Genomic DNA, 17,152 nt, shown 5'->3' with positions numbered 1-17,152 from the left:
TTCCTTTTCTGTTATTGATTTGGAATGATCACTTTAAAAGAGCCATCAAATACACCTACATGTTGAGCCACTCTTTATTATTAAGGTGAAAAGTTCATTTCAGTTAAGGTATTTGAGTGCTATTATGTGCCAGCCTTTCTTTGCGTTAATGTTTTTTTTTCCTCCCCTCCATAAAGTGAAGAAAAAAAATTAGCCATGAGTTTTAATATTCTGGTCAGCACCTTATCCATTTGTAGCCACACCAACAAATTTATTCTGTGATAGACCAAACTTACAAAGTCACTGCAATTTCAGCAAGCCCCATTCCCAGCATGAGTGCTGTCCACGGTCCTGAACCATCAATGCTAAATAGTATTTAGTTGTTGATCTTCATCCTGTCGTGCAGCTACATATTCCAGGAATACTGAACCAAGTGAGGAGAAAGATAGCAGTGAGTTGCCGCAAAGGAGGTGAGGAGAGGGGAGAGAGAGCAAGTGAGAAAAAGAGAGACTAGTGGTGATGTTTTTAAATAATTGAAGTAAAAAAGAGAGAGACAGAAGAGGTTCTACCCAGTCCACCAAAGCTTTTTAATTTCCTTACATAATTAACATGATGAATTTTTAAATAATTATTCTATTTAGTTTTGTTTTTCCACCTTTTGGCCATTTCTACTACATATTTACTTATTTAAAAAAATACTTGCTAGACCTTCCTCTTATGGCTACTGCCTATCTCTACCTTTGCAGCTGTTCTCCTTTAAAGAATAATCTCCATTAGTTTTCTTGACTTCTTCATCTCCCTGCACAAAGATGAAGGGTATTTAGCTCTGAAAATCCTTTACTGTTGAATATTTAGATTGTTTTCAATTTTTACATAATGAACAATGCATCATGGGATTATTGGCTGCAAATAAATAGGAAACGTAAAAGAAGTTTTAAGTTTAAATTTTTTTTAAAAAAAGCTAAACACAAAATATTTGCCAAAGATAAAGGGTTGCAAAGCTACCTTATGATGCACTCTTATACCAATACTAAAATAAAACTTACAACAACAAAATTAGTGATTAGGAAATTACAGTTTTGATGAACTTGGCATTTCAATCAAAGTCATATTTGCCACCATTCTCTCAGTAGCTTTAGGCCAATTTCCAAATTGCTTTCAACAAATTAGTTTTATTTGTTTATATTATATATGTATAATTTAAATTATATTTATAATTTTTTCAGTCAGATTTCCTGGAGAACAATAGTTGTTAGGTGCCTACCAGAAAATAAGACTAGAAAGTCATGTTGGAGCCATATTGTGGAAGGCTAAGGAAGTGGGATGGGAGCAAAGGTCATGTCAACTATATACTAAGCTTATATTCTATGCAAACTAACCCCTTCCTACCACATATATTATTGAAAAATTATTTGCCTGCTATTTTATCAATAAGTGTTTTATAAAGTAAAATTTTTCTTATTACAACTATATCTTAAAACACCAATAAAATTGCCAGATCATTAATATTCCTGCTTTTATTATTGTAAGATAAGGTACCAGTTCTTCAAATACACCTTTGAGTAGAAGGATGGATCTGAAAATTGATTTGGGTTTATTTAAGAGAAAAAGAAACCTTTCATTCCTAAATCTCAGATTTTAATAGCATTTTCTTGTTTGAGTATGGCCAGTTTCCTATTTATTTCCTATTTCTTATTGTTTGACAGTGCCCATTTATATTGGAAAATCAAAATGGAAAAGTAAATTAGAAAATATAAGTCCTTCAACTTAAAGATGTACGATATTGGTATTTGGTTGCATAAGTTTCTAGTCAGAGGTTTTTCTAGTCATTTCTGTTCAAAAGTGGAATCCACCAGAATGTACACGTGATGATGGACCTTGTCTGTCTGCTCCCCAGTTTATTGTTACTCCGAGAATACTGCCTAGCAGAGGGCAGGCAGTCTGTAAATACTTCTTGAGTGTATACATGAATAAGTCCTTTTGTACTACTGTTTTATAACATTGTAATTTTTATTTTATTTTTTTGAGATAGGGTCTCACTTGTCACCCAGGCTGGAATGCAGTGGCATGATCTCAGCTCACTGCAGCCTTGACCTCCTGTGCTCAAGCCATCCTCCCACCTTAGCCGCCAAATTAACTGGGACTACAGGCATACGCTACCAACCTGGCTTACTATTATTATTATTTGTATTTTTTGTAGAGATGGGGTTTCACCATGTTGCTCAGTGTGGTCTTGAACTCCTGAGCTCAAGCAATCTGCATGCCTCAGCCTCCCAAAGTGCTAGGGATTACAGGCATAAGCCACCACATCTGGCCCCTGTAATTTTTAAAATACACAATTTGTTAGATATATAGGTTGGGATAAACAAAATGTGACAAAGGAGCGTCCCTCTGCCAATTTAGAAATATGGATAAAATACTTAAAGATACACGAAGCTTTGGGTAATTGCCATACACACACTCTACCCCCAGTATACCAGTATTTTACAAATTTTAAAACAAGTAACAAATATTTGTTTACAATACCATTCTGCCTAAAATTTATCTATTAGCCAAATTGCTTTATGCATTTGGTCAAATTGCATTTAGTCAAATTGTTTTCAGCCAAACCTTATGCGCACATGCTAGCCAGTGGGATGATAAAAGACAAGAGATGTAATCTGTCTGCTTAAGGTATTCTCATATTTCTGTGCACATAAATACAGTATTGAATGAAAACTTACAGGGTGCTCCAGGGTCACAAAGGAGGGACATCTAAGTTAACCTGGGATTGGGATGGCCCAAGGAGTCTTCTCAAAAGAAGTGCTTGAAATGACCAGTTGGAGGGCAGGAGCTGTGTTTTATTTGGCTTTATATTTACAGCTTTGTAGAGAATCTATACAAAACAATTATTGGATGAAATAATCATTGAAATCTGAAATAATTATTCATGTAGTAATTTATTGGATGAATAAATGAAATCAAGTTGAAGATGCATGGGAACATGTTTAAACTGTTGTATCTTGGAATTTAAGCTGGATGAAAAAATAAGTCAAAGGAAGCATTAATGTGGGGAGAAATGGAAGCTACATATCTCTTTTTTCAAATCAAAGATTATTCCTAATGGGAAAAAAGGAAAAGAGAGAAAATTTGAATCCTGGGAGATTGAGATTGGAGAGAAGCATAAGAGACTTAGGTTTCTGAGAAGTTCTTTCAGATAATGACAAGTTCAAGAGTGGTTCTTTGAGGTAGGAGATGGGTGAAGTGGGGCAAAAATAATAGTTATTTAATGATATTAATAAGTTATGAGGTTAGAATGTTAAGGATAGGTTATAGAGAGGACACTGAAACTGCCAAAGATATGGTAACTCAGATATGTTAGTTGGTCTTAACTCAAAAGGTAGAAAGACAGTCATAGTCTTATATTCCTGTAATTTGCACCAGATTTAAAAGATGGAATACTGAGTTCAAAGACTCAGAAATGGTTTATTTTGATTAGATGCTTCCCAAATGGCATTAATATTTAAAGAGAAAAAAAGAAAAAGAAAAGAAAAAAATCCCAACAAAACTTAGATTTTTCAAGACATGAGACTATTGCGGCTAAAACTGTACAAAAAAAGAAAAAAAAAACATTGTCTACACTTTTATTGGAAAGATGAATTCCATGTGCAGGTGGCAAGATGAATTGTGTGTATGGGTGACCTGGCCCAAGTAATGGTCTCAGTGTGAATGCTTACGCTAAATATGTCCTTAGAAATAAAAACTAGACTTCTTCTTAAATATACTGGATTAAAATGATCCTGAATTAATTCATCTAAACATTGAAATAACTTGCTTTTCTACTTCAAACACAATTTTGCTTAGGAGATCTTTTGATACTGAAGCAAAGAAGTGGCCTTGGGGCTCTTTCTAAGGGTAGAAATCTTGGATAAAAATGTGTGTGTGAGTGTGTAGGGGCGGAGGGGGCGGATCAGAATGTGGAATTCAAGCCACTGCATCTGCAGTTGGGAGGAAAGGAAGCGAGTTGGGTTGGGAATGCACCTAATCCCCTCCAGTATTAAAAGGTGGAAAAATGCCAGTGAAAGTTCAAGGTTTAAGATTATTACAAAGGTGGGGAGGGTTATTAAATCACATATTTAAATAACAGTGAAGTGCAGAGCCATATTGGAGCCTGAAGCAAAGGAAAAATTTGTGTTATTTAACATTTTGATGTTTATTTTGTACATCATAGATTTTACATTAATTTTGATTTTTATATATATTCCATTAAAATATTATTTCTTTTGATTAGTGAGTTTCAGTGCCTCCTTAAAGTTTGCACCTGAGACCAATGCCTCACTCACCTCACTGTAGTCCTCAGCAGATCAAGAAGGCTTTCAGGTTCCGTGATCTCAATCTCCAAGACCATTAGGCAGAAAGGCCTGTAAATGGAACCACATGGGGTTTCGGGCAAGGGAGGCTTCATTGCTGAAATGATAGTGCTCAATGGATGAACAAAATGAAGCCATGTTATTGCTGGCCCCAAACAGATAGTTAAACAAACTATCTGTATGATAAAAGGACCTGGAAATCACTGGGATGTGGGCTGTTGCTACAAGCCCAAGACACTGAAAAATAGGTTATTGATTTTGGTCACACCCAGTCCAAACATATCTAAATGTGGTAGAATCATGAAATTAAATCGAATTATACTCCCTATATGGTGGTTTTGTTTATATGATGGAACTTAGGCTGTTTTGAAAATATAGATCTAGAACATGTTTCACCTATACTTTTGGGATAAAGTTTTTTGGAAACCTTCTTGATCACTCTTGATATTATTTGGGATATATTTTCTGATGTTTACATTTTGTTTTAAGATGTCAGATGGATTAATCTCTAAAGTTCCTTGTAAGAAACTAGGATCTGTTACTAAAGTTGTTTACAAGATAATTATTTTCCTTTTAAAAGGCAAAAGGTAATTATTGACCCTAAAGCCATGAAAATAATGTTAAAGGAGAGAGTTAGGCAAGTCTTCAAAGGTATGCATTTAATGTGTTGTTCCTTTCCTTGCTACTATCAGCTAATTTTATGGGATTCTATTTGAGATAGGAAGTATCTCTGTGCACGTGTAGTTTTTATATAGGAGGGTTGGAGTTTTCTCTTTCTGACATTGACACTCAACTGATAATGAACCTCCACACTTTTGAGCCAGCCCTAGGGAGCTTGAACACAAGAGAAAAAAAGATAGTGAAGATTTAATATTTAAATCTTAATATTTTAGTTCATCACTGAAATTTGACACATTGCTTAGTATGAAGATATATGATACAGTTGGTCAGACTTGTGAAAAAATAGTGAGAATTGGAATAATAGGCTCTTTAACTGTGAGAGCTTGAAAAAAAATCCTTGAACCCCTGATTTTCAATTTCCTCATCTGTAAAATTAGGATAATAATACTTCGTTAATATAAATAACTTAGAAAAATTGATCAACATGTTCCAAATTGGTCACTTACCAGGGAAGGAAGTGTTTCAAGAGACTCTGTCTATGAATCTCTTATCTTTCACATTTCACCTATTCCACTTACCCTACACAATTAACTTACAATGAAGAAGTATAATCCTTTGTCTTCTTTTGCCATTGTTAAAATATATACATATATATAAATATATAATTCAAGAAAAGAAATAAAAGCTTATTTCGATGTGCAGACTGTACCTCCCTCAGTTACAACTGCATAAATGCTGTCATGTATTCACATCTGTAGCAACAAAACGTTCTCAATTTAGAACAATTCTGAAGGGCATCTCAGCTCCTTAGCTTCCTATTCAAATACCTGTTGTCTCTGTTACAACTGCAATGTAGTTCAACTTTTGACTCTGCCCAAACGTGCTTCTTTCATTTCCTCACAGACTGTTCCTAAGAGTACTTCATCTTCATGTAAATCTTAGACTGCTTCCTGGGGGAGCCAAAACTAAAACGTCTTATAAAATGATTTAAATCACCAAGATGACTCAGTGGCAGCATAGCAGTAGATCAGAACTAGCTGAGGGCAGATTTTGGAAGGATGAGTCTTGAACTAGTGCCCTTGGCTACTGCCCATAGACCCCAAGTCTTGCTAGAGAAAATGATTCTAGGTGGGCCTTGGAAATGTGTGGGAGCACATATCTATACAACAGCACCTCAGTCTACCAGCACCAATTTACTGTAGTCCATTGTCATGCCACTGATAAAGACATTCCCAAGACTGGGTAATTTATAAAGAAAAAGAGGTTTAATGGACTCACAGTTTCACGTGACTGGGGAGGCCTCATAATCATGATGGAAGGTAAAAGGCACTTCTCACATGGTGGAAGACAAGAGAAGAGAATGATAGCCAAGCAAAAGGGGTTCCCCCTTATAAAACCAACAGATCTCAGGAGATATATTTGCTAGCACAAGAACAGTGTGGGGAAAACTGCCCCCATGATTCAATTATCTCTCCCTGGGTCCCTCCCACAACACAAGGTAATTATAGGAGCTACAATTCAAGGTGAGATTTGGATGGGGACACAGCCAAATTATATCACTAATATATGTTGTGAAATAGCTAACAAAATATTAGCAAATGGAATCCAGCTATTTAAATAAAGGATTATTCAGGATGACTAAATGCAATGAATCACATCAATACAAAGTTGGTCTAAAGATCCAAAAATTACTTTTATGAAATACACAATGCAGTGAAGAAAATATATCGTAATAGCATCATATTAGGCAAAGAAAAGTTACTTGACCAAATCAAAACTCAATTTTGATATAAAATTCTCAGCAAATTAAGATAGAAAAGTACTTTGTAAACCTGATAAAGAAGATCTACAACAAACCTACAGATAACATCACACATAATGGAGAAAGACTAAATGCTTTCCTCTCAAAGTAGGGAACAAGGTAAGGATCATTCCTATCATTTTTATTTAACATTAGGTTTTACCCAGTGCAATAAATAAAATAAATAGAAAATAAGGCAGCCAGTTTAGAAAGGAAGGAATAAAACTCTCTTTATTCTCAAAACTTAATATTGTATTCTCAAGATGTTTACAAAACAATTCTAGAAATAATTCTTAGTAAGTTCATGAGGTACAACAATATTGTATTTCTATATAATGATAAAAACAAATTAAGATAAAATGCAATTTGCACTTAGCACCAAAAAATAAAACATATAAGAATAAACTTAACAAAACAAATGCAAAATCTTTACACAAAAAAAGGGTAAAACATTAGTGAGAGAATTTAGAGGATCAAAATAAATAGGAAGATTCATCAAGACCCGGTGTATTAGTCTATTCTCATGATGCTGGTAAAGACATACCCAAGAAGGGGAAATTTACAAAAGAAAGAGGTTTAATGAACTTACAGTTTCACATGGCTGGGGAAGCCTCACGATCATGGTGGAAGTCAAGGAGGAGCAAGTCACATCTTACATGGATGGCAGCAGGCAAAGAGAGCTTAAACTCCCATTTTTAAAATCATCAGATCTCATTAGACAAATTTACTATCATGAGAACATCATGGGAAAGTCCCACCCCCATGATTCAATTACCCCCAACCAGGTTCCTCCCACAACACGTAGGAATTGTGGGAGTTACAATTCAAGATGAAGTATGGGTGGGAACACAGCCAAACCATATCATTCTGCCCCGGCCCCTCCCAAATCTCATGCCCTCACATTTCAAACCCAATCATGCCTTCCTAACAGTCCTCCAAAGTCTTAACTCGTTTCAACATTAACTCAAAAGTCCATAGTCCAAAGTCTCACCTGAGACAAGGCAAGTCCTTTCCACCTATGAGCCTGTAAAATCAAAAGGAAGTTAGTTACTTCCTACATACGATGGAGGTATAGGAATTGGGTAAATATAGCCATTCCAAATGGGAGACATTGGCCAAAACAAAGGGGCTATAGGCCCCATGCAGGTTCAAAATCCAGTGGGGCAGTCAAATCTTAAAGCTCCAAGATGATCTCCTTTGACTCCATATACAAATGGCCAACAATCATATGAAAAAAATCCTCAACATCACTAATTATCAGGGAAATGCAAATGAAAGCCATAATGAGATACCACCTTACTCCCGCAAGAATGGCCACAATCAAAAAATAAAAAAAAATAGATGTTGGCGTGGATGTGCTGAAAAAAGGAACACTTTTACACTGCTGGTGGAAATGTAAACTAGTACAACCACCATGGAAAACAATGTGAAGATTCCTTAAATAACTAAAAGTAGAACTACCATTTGATCCAGCAATCCCACTACTGAGTATCTACTCAGAGGAAAAGAAGTCATTATACGAAAAAGATACTTGCACACTCATGTTTATAGCAGCACAATTTGCAATTGCAAAATGTGGAACCAGCCCAAATGCCCATCAATCAATGAGTGGATAAAGAAACTGTTATACACACACACACACACACACACACACTGGATACTACTCAGCCATAAAAAGGAATGAATTAATGGCATTCACAGCAACCTGTATGTAATTGGAGACTATTATTCTAAGTGATGTAACTCAGGAACAGAAAACCAAACATCATATGATCTCACTCATAAGTGGGAGCTAAGTTCTGAGGATGCAAAGTCGTAAGAATGATAAAATAACTCTGGGGACTCAGGGGAAAGGGTGGGAAGCGGGTGAGGGATACAAGACTACAAACTGGGTTCAGTGTATACTGCTTGGGTGGTAGTACTCCAAAATCTCACAAATCACCACTAAAGAACTTACTCATTAACCAATTACCACCTGTGCCCCAAAAGCCTATGAAAATATATTTTTAAAACAATTGGGGTAAACAGAAAAGAGCATATTTAACAGCCATCTACTGGGCTGAAAAACCACAGATTGCTGGTGTCATAGAAGTTGCACACCCGTGATACCACTGCCCTTTCCGGGGATCCCCCATGCTTGAGCCACTGTGTTACTGGAAAGCAGTCCCGATCCAGACCCCAAGAGAAGGTTCTTGAACCTTCCACAAGAAAGAATTCAGGGTGAGTCCATAGAGCAAAGTGAAAGATAGTTAATAAAGAAAATAAGAGAATAAAAGAATGGGTACTTCATAGGCAGAGCAGTGGCATGGGCTGCTCAACTGAATATATTTCTAGTTATTTCTTGATTATATGCTAAACAAGGGGTGGATTATTCATGAGTTTTCTGGGAAAGGAGCAGAGATTTTCCAGAACTGAGAGCTCCTCCTCTCTTTAGACTATATAGGGTAACTTTCAGACATTGCCATGGCATTTGTAAACCGTCATAGTGCTGGTGAGAGTGTCTTTTAGCATAATGCATTATTATTAGCATATAATGAGCAGTGAGGACAACCAGAGATCACCTGCATCACCATCTTGGTTTTGGTGGGTTTTGACCGGTTGCTATGCCACATCCTGTTTTATCAGCAAAGTCTTTCTGACCCGTACCTTTTGCTGACTTCCCATCTCATCCTGTGACTAAGAATGTCTAGTCTCCTAGGAATGCAGCCCAGTAGGTCTCAGCCTTATTTTACCCAGCCCCTATTCAAGATGGAGTCACTCTGGTTTGAAAACCTCTGACAACTGCATCACCAGATCACACACAGACAACCCCACAGTCCCCTCTGACTTCCGCAAGCACAGAGAACTAGTGGGTCCCAGGTAGTAATGGATTGCCTGGTGACTACCCCTTCGTGCTGACTGCCCCTAAGGGAATACAGAAAGCACAGCTTGCCAAAGCCCCCTTTAGGACAAAGGTAACATGAGTGTAAGTGCCAGTAGCTGAAGGAGACACCACCAAGGCCCAGGAATGGACTTAGAGAGAGAGTCACATCTTGTCTTCCACCACTCCTCACCAGAACACTGCTTCAGATGCACTAAAATAAAAATGGGCAAATACAGTGAGTAGGAGCCTATCTGCTGGCCCTCACTGTTAAGTGCTACCAACTGGAAGGCAGCCTGAATTATACCACAAAACAAAATTACATTGCTACAACAAGCAACATCTGAGAAAGCCACTGCATGAACCTAGCTGCAAATAAGGAACCTATACAGAACCTTGGCACCCTAAAAGCACCTAGAAATGAAGCCAATTGATCAGACATCATATACACCACTGTTGTATCCCTAAGGGGAAAAAGATTAAAAAATAATGAAAATCCATCCATATGATAGCAAATTAAAAATGAGAGAAGAATCAGCTATCTCAGATGAGAAAAAACGAGTGCAAGAACTCTGGACATAAAAAAGCCACAGCATTCTATCACCTCCACAGAAGCCCACTAGCTCCCAAGCAATGGATCCTAAAAAAAGAAATGTCAGAAATGACAGACATAGAATTCAGAATATGGATGGCCAAAAAACTCAACCAGATTCAAGAGAAAATTAAATCCAACAAAAGAACCTAGAAAATCCAAGTTTTGAAAGATGACATACCTTTATTAAGAAAGAACTAAGCAGAATTTCTGGAATTGAAAAATTTATGACAGAAATTTCAAATTACCATTGGAAGCCTTAACAACAGACCAGACCATGCAGAAAAAAGAATTCCTCAGTTCAGAGACCATTCCTTCAAATCAACCCAGTCAGACAAAAATAAATAAAAAAGATTTGAAAAAATCAACAAAGCCTTTAAGAAATATGGAATTACGTAAAATAATCAATCTTGTGATTCACTGGCATTCATGAGAGAGAAGAGAATGTAAGCAACTTGGAAAATATATTTAAGAATATAGTCTGAAATTTCCCCAAGCTTGCTAGAGAATTCAATAATACAGACACAAAAAATTCAGAGAATTCCTGTGAGATATTACACAAGATGACAATCCTGAAAGCATATAGTCATCAGATTTTCCAAAGTGAACATGAAAGAAACAATCTTAAAGGCAGCTAGAGAAAAGAGCCATATCACCTATAAAGGTATGTCCATCAGTCTAACAGCAGACTTCACAACAGAAATTGTACAAGCCACAAGAGACTGGGGGCCTGTTTGTAGCAATCTTAAAGAAAATAAAGTCCAACTAAAAATTTCATATTCCACCAAGCTAAGCTTCATAAATGAAGCAGAAATAAAGTATTTTCCAGGTAAGCAATCACTAACGGAATCTGTTACTACCGGACCGGACATATACGAGATGCTTAAGGGAGTTCTAAACACAGAAATGAAGGAACAGTGTCTGCTACCATCAAAACATATATAAGTACAATGCCCACAGATGCAACAAAGCAACCACACAATGGAGATTACAAAGCAACAGCTAACAACACCATAACCTCACATAAAAATATTAACCTTCAATGTAAACATTCAAAACACTCCACTTAAAAGACACAGACTAGCAAACTGTATTTAAAAAAACAACATCCAGGTCAGGCGCGGTGGTTCACGCCTATTATCCCAGCACTTTGGGAGGCCGAGTCGGGCGGATCATGAGGTCAGGAGTTGGCGACCAGCCTGGCCAATGTAGTGAAACCCCGTCTCTACTAAAAATGCAAAAAAATTAGCCGAGTGTGATGGCGGGCGCCTGTAGTCCCAGCTATTTGGGAGGCTGAGGCAGGAGAATTGCTTGAACGCAGAGGGGGAGGCGGAGGTTGCAGTGAGCCGAGATCGCGCACCACTGCACTCCAGCCTGGGCGACACAGTAAGACTCTGTCTCAAAACAAAACAAAACAAAAAACAAGATCCAACCTTCTACTGTCTTAGCAAGACCCATCTCACATGGAATGACACTCATAGGGTCAAAGTAAAGGGATGGAGAAAATAGCACACAAATGAAAAACAAAAAAAGAGCAGGATCCCTTTTCTTTTATTTTTCCTTTTTTTTTTTTTTTTTTTTCTTTTTTTTGAGACTGAGTCTCGCTCTTTTGCCCAGGCTGGAGTGCAGTGGCGCCATCTCAGCTCACTGCAACCTCCGCCTCCTGGGTTCAAGCAATTCTCCTGCCTCAGCTCCCGAGTAGCTGAGACTACAGGCGCGCACCACCATACCCAGCTAATTTTTTGTATTTTTAGTAGGGACAGGATTTTATCATGCTAGCCAGGCTAGTCTCAAACTCCTGACCTTGTGATCTGCCCACCTCGGTCTTCCAAAGTGCTGGGATTACAGGCCTGAGCCACCGCACCCGGTCAGGATCCCTATTCTTACATCAGATAAAACAAACTTTAAACCAGCAACAGTATAAAAGGACAAAAAAAGAAAATACGTAATGATGGAGGATTTAATGCAACAAAAAAATTTAAATATACACAACCAGCATTGGAGCACTCAGATGTATGAAGCAATTACTAATAAATCCGAAAAAAGACTTAGCCTTTTCTGAAGTCCCTCCACACAGTAATCAGTGGAGGGACTTGAACACCCTATTGCAGCATTAGACAGATCATGGAGGCAGAAAACTAATGAAGAAATTCTGGACTTAAAGTCAATATTTGATATCTACAAAATACTCCACCCAACAACCACAGAATATACATTCTTCTCATCTAGACATGGAATATATTATAAAATTGACCACATGCTGAGTCATAAAGCAAAACTCAAGAAATTAAAAAAAAATGATATCATATCAAGTATCCTCTTGCACCACAGTAGAATAGGAATAGAAATCAATACCAAGAAGAACTCTCAGAACCACGCAAATACTTTCCAAGTATGGAAGGTAAACAATTTGTTCCTGAATGACTTTTGGGTAAACAATGAAATAAAGGTAGAAATTTAAAAATTCTTCAAAACAAATGAACATAGTGACACAAAGTACCAAAACCTCTGGAATGCAGAAAAAGCAGTGTTGAGAGGAAAATGTATGGTGCTAAACACCTACATCAAGATGATAGAAAGATCTCAACAACCTAACATCACACCTAAAAGAACTTGAAAATCAAAAACAAAGTAAGCCCAAACCTAGCATACAAAAATAATTAAAATCAGAGCAAAACTAAATGAAATTGAGACCTAAAACAAAATTAAATAAAACCCAACTAAACAAAAGGTTGATTCTTTTTTATTGTTGTTGTTGTTTTTGTTTTAGGAAGAATATTGCTCTGCCACCCAGGCTGGAGTACAGTGGTGTGATCACAGCTCACAGCAACCTCTGCCTCTCAGGCTCAAGCAATCCTCCCACCTCAGCCTCCCAAGTAGCTGGGACCGTAGGCCTGAGCCACCATGCCGGGCTAATTTTTTCTACTTTTGGTGGAGATGGGGTTTCACCATGTTGCCCAGGCTGGTCTCGAAATCCTGAGCTCAAGCCATCATCTGCCTCAGTCTCACAGTGCTGGGATTACAGGCATGTCCCTTGAAAGGATAAAAATAGTCAATAGATGGCTATCTAAATTAATAAAGAAAAAAAGATCCAAAAAACACAATCAGAAATGACAAAGATGGCTTTACAACAGATTCCGCAGAAATACAAATGATCCTCAGAGGCTACTATGAACATTTCTAAGATAATGCTTCCCTTATAACTCAAGTCGTGGCTATTTTCTTTCTCGCTATTGGGGTTTTGCCTTCCTTTTTACTTATTGCTCCTTTCAGATTATTAGCCCACTCTCCTCCATAAAAACACTCAGTTTTGAGTTTCATGTCATCTATTCGTATCACCCATTATCTATTTACTGTTATTATTATTCCTCTTTTTCCTGAGACAAGGTCTCTGTCATTCTGTTGCCCAGGCTTAAGTGCAGTGACACTCTCACAGCTCGCTGCAGGCTCAACCTCTCAGGCTCAAGCAATCCTTCCACTCTAGCCTCCTGAGTAGCTGGAATTACAGGCACGTGCCACCACGCTTGGCTACTTTTTTTATTTTGTACAGACAGTGTCCTGTTATGTTGCCCAGGCTGGTCTCAAACTCCTAGGCTCAAGCAATCCTCCCACCCTAGCCTCCTGAGTAGCTGGAACTACAGGCATGTGCCACCATGCTTGGCTAATTTTTTTACTGTGTACAGACAGGGTACCCTTCTGTTGCCCAGGCTGGTCTCAAACTCCTAGGCTCGAGTGATCCTCCCACCTCAGCCCCACAAAGCACAGGAATTATAAGCATAAACCGCAGGACTCAGCCTTCATTATCTATTCTTACTGTAATTAATGACCAACTCCTAGGTTAATCCTCTCATTTCTCAAAGATTTTGGCCCCTTGATCACTGAAGGATAAAGTAAGCACATACCATTCTACTCCCATTAATTACAACTAAAAACCCCAAGTAAAATAAACTCTCAGAAGATTCCGGAAGGTGGAGAAAAGAAGGAAGACTAGCCAGAGATCACAGAATTTTAGGAATAATCCAGTGGTGAGATCTCTGGGATTTCCCCCCGCCACCTTATATATCCAAATATGGCACTAGAGAAATCTACACTTGGAAATTCCAGCGTGCCCAGACTTTGAAAAGCCTTAGGAAGGGTCTTCTCTCTTTACTGAATAATAATAACAGTAAATAGATAATGGGTGATACGAATAGATGACATGAAACTCAAAACTGAGTGTTTTTACGGAGGAGAGTGGGCTAATAATCTGAAAGACTAGGAATACGAAGGCCCTACAGAACCAAATCTATTTGTACTCTACCCGTTCTACTACAGTCAAACCCAAAGAAGAAGCCACATTGTGCCTCCTGCACACTGGGTACTGCAGAGCCAATGTGTTTCAGCCTGTTTAACCGTCCCTGCTCTACATGAGCACAAACAGAGGTGGCATCCTATCCCCTGCCACACACACTGAGCCCTTTTAAGACTGTGAGGTAGAGTCCTGTCAGTCGTCTCTAACCTGCATTAACAGGAACAGAGGCAGCGCCTGTTTCTCTCGTTCCCATTCTGCGTTAAGTGAACGGTTGCAGATGTTGCACACACCATCACCTCCCCATTACAGAATGAGGTAAAGAGTACACAGAGGAGTCTCAATGGGGTTGGAGGGTGAATTTTTTAAATCTGTGTATACATTACTAAGCAAACCCTAAGTGATTCATGCATAAACTAAAAAAGAATCAACACAACAACAAAAGGTGTGAGAACTGAATTACTGGGTGAATACGGCTCATGTTTTAAATTGACCTCTGAGTAGCATGTAGAGAGGCAGACCAGAATTTTATTTAATAGGTTTTGAAAACTAAATTGACTTTCAAACTATGGCTCACAAAATTAGATTGGACATATGTTATGAGTTTAGGAAAGTTGACTGTCTACTAAAATAGAAGATTTATGTAGGAACCAGAGTCTCCAAAAATATAAATATATAGGATAAAATCCAAAAGTATTTGTCATACCAAAATCCAGGAATCCTCAACTTGAATGAAAAATGACAACAAATGCTAACACCAGGATGGCACAAATGTTGGAATTCTCTAACAAAGATTTTAAAGCAGTCATCATAAAAATACTCCAAGAAGCAATTATAAACACCTTTAAAACAAATGGCAAAATAGAAAGCCTCAGCAAAGAAATTAAAGATATAAATAATAATTTTAAAATTTCACAATGGAAAATATAACAAATTTTAAAACTCACTAGATGGGCTCAAAAGCAGAAGAAAAACAAAAGAAGAAATAACCAATGATCTTGAAGATAGGTCAATAGAAGTTATATAATTTAGCATCATAAGGAAAATAGATGAAAGAAATGATCAGAAATTCAGGGATCTGTGGAAAGGCAACAAAATATCTAACATTTATGTCACTGGGGCAAAAAAGCAAAAGAATGAGTGTGGAATAGAAACACATTTTTTTTAAAAAAATAGTGGCTGAAACATTTTAAAATTTGGTGAAAAACATACAGATTTAAGAAGCTGTGTGAATGCCACAGAAAATAAATCAAAAATCAGAAATTTAACCTTAATGTAGCATCATACAAAGTATGTTCTCTGACAATAATGGAATTACATATAAATTAATCATTAAAAAAGAAAATCTCCAAACTCTCGAAAATTAAATAACACACTTAAAAATAATTCACAGCTCGATGAGAAAGTCTAATGGAAATTTTAAATAGTGTATATTGGACTGAATTAAAAGGAAATGACATATCAAAATCTGTTGGATACAGCTGAAATAATGTTTAAAGGGCAGACACTTCTCAAAAGAAGACATTCATGCAGCCAACAAACATATGAAAAAAAGCTTAACATCACTGATCCTTAGAGAAATGCAAATCAAAAACACAATGAGATACCATTTCATGCCAGTCAGAATGGCAATTGTTAAAAAGTCAAGAAATAACAGATGCTGGTGAGGTTGCAGAGAAATAGGAATGCTGTTACACTATTCTTGGGAATGTAAATTAGTTCAACCATTGTGGAAGACGGTGTGGCAATTCCTCAAAGATCTAGAAACAGAAATACCATTTGACCCAGCAGTCTCATTACTGGGTATATACCCAAAGGAATATAAATAATTCTATTATGAAGATACATGTGTATATTCATAACAGCACTATACACAATAGCAAAGACATGGAATCAACCTAAATGCCTATCAATGATAGACTGGATAAAGAAAATGTGGCACATATACACCATAGAATACTACACAGCCATAAAAAGGAATGAGATCATGTCCTTTGCAGGGACATGGATGGAATTGAAAGCAATTACCCTCAGCAAACTAATGCAGTAATAGAAAACTAAACACCGTATGCTGTCACCTATAAGTGGGAACTGAACAATAAGAACACACGGACACAGGGAGGGGAATGACACACACTGAGGCCTGTTAGGAGGTGGAGGGTAAGGAAGGAGAGCATTAAGAAAAATAGTTAATGCATGCTGGGCTTAATACCTAGGTAATGGGTTGATAGGTGCAGCAAACCACCATGGCACATGTTTACCTATGTAACAAACCTGCACATCCTGCACATGTACCCCAGAACTTAAAAATGTAAAAACGAATGTTTAAAAGGAATATATAAAACTCTAGACACTTAGGGCCAGGCACGGTGGCTCACAACTGTAATCCCCAGCACTTTGGGAGGCCGACGTGGGTGGATCACTGGAGGTCAGAAGTTTGAGACCAGCTTGGCCAACATGGTGAAACCCCATCTCTACTAAAAATACAAAAATTAGTTAGGCGTGATGGTGGGTGCCTGTAATCCCAGCTACTCGGGAGGCTGAGGCAGGAGAATTGCTTGAACCCGGGAGATACATGTTGCGGTGAGCTAGGATTGTGCCACTGCACTCCAGCCTGGGTGACAGAGTGAGACTGAGTCTCAAAAAAAAAAAAAAAAAAAAA

Source organism: Rhinopithecus bieti, unplaced genomic scaffold (genome assembly GCF_001698545.2).
Source record: "Rhinopithecus bieti isolate Rb0 unplaced genomic scaffold, ASM169854v2 scaffold_41207, whole genome shotgun sequence".
NCBI lineage: Eukaryota > Metazoa > Chordata > Mammalia > Primates > Cercopithecidae > Rhinopithecus > Rhinopithecus bieti.
The sequence above is the reverse complement of the archived record's forward strand: the minus strand, read 5'-3'. Positions refer to the sequence as shown.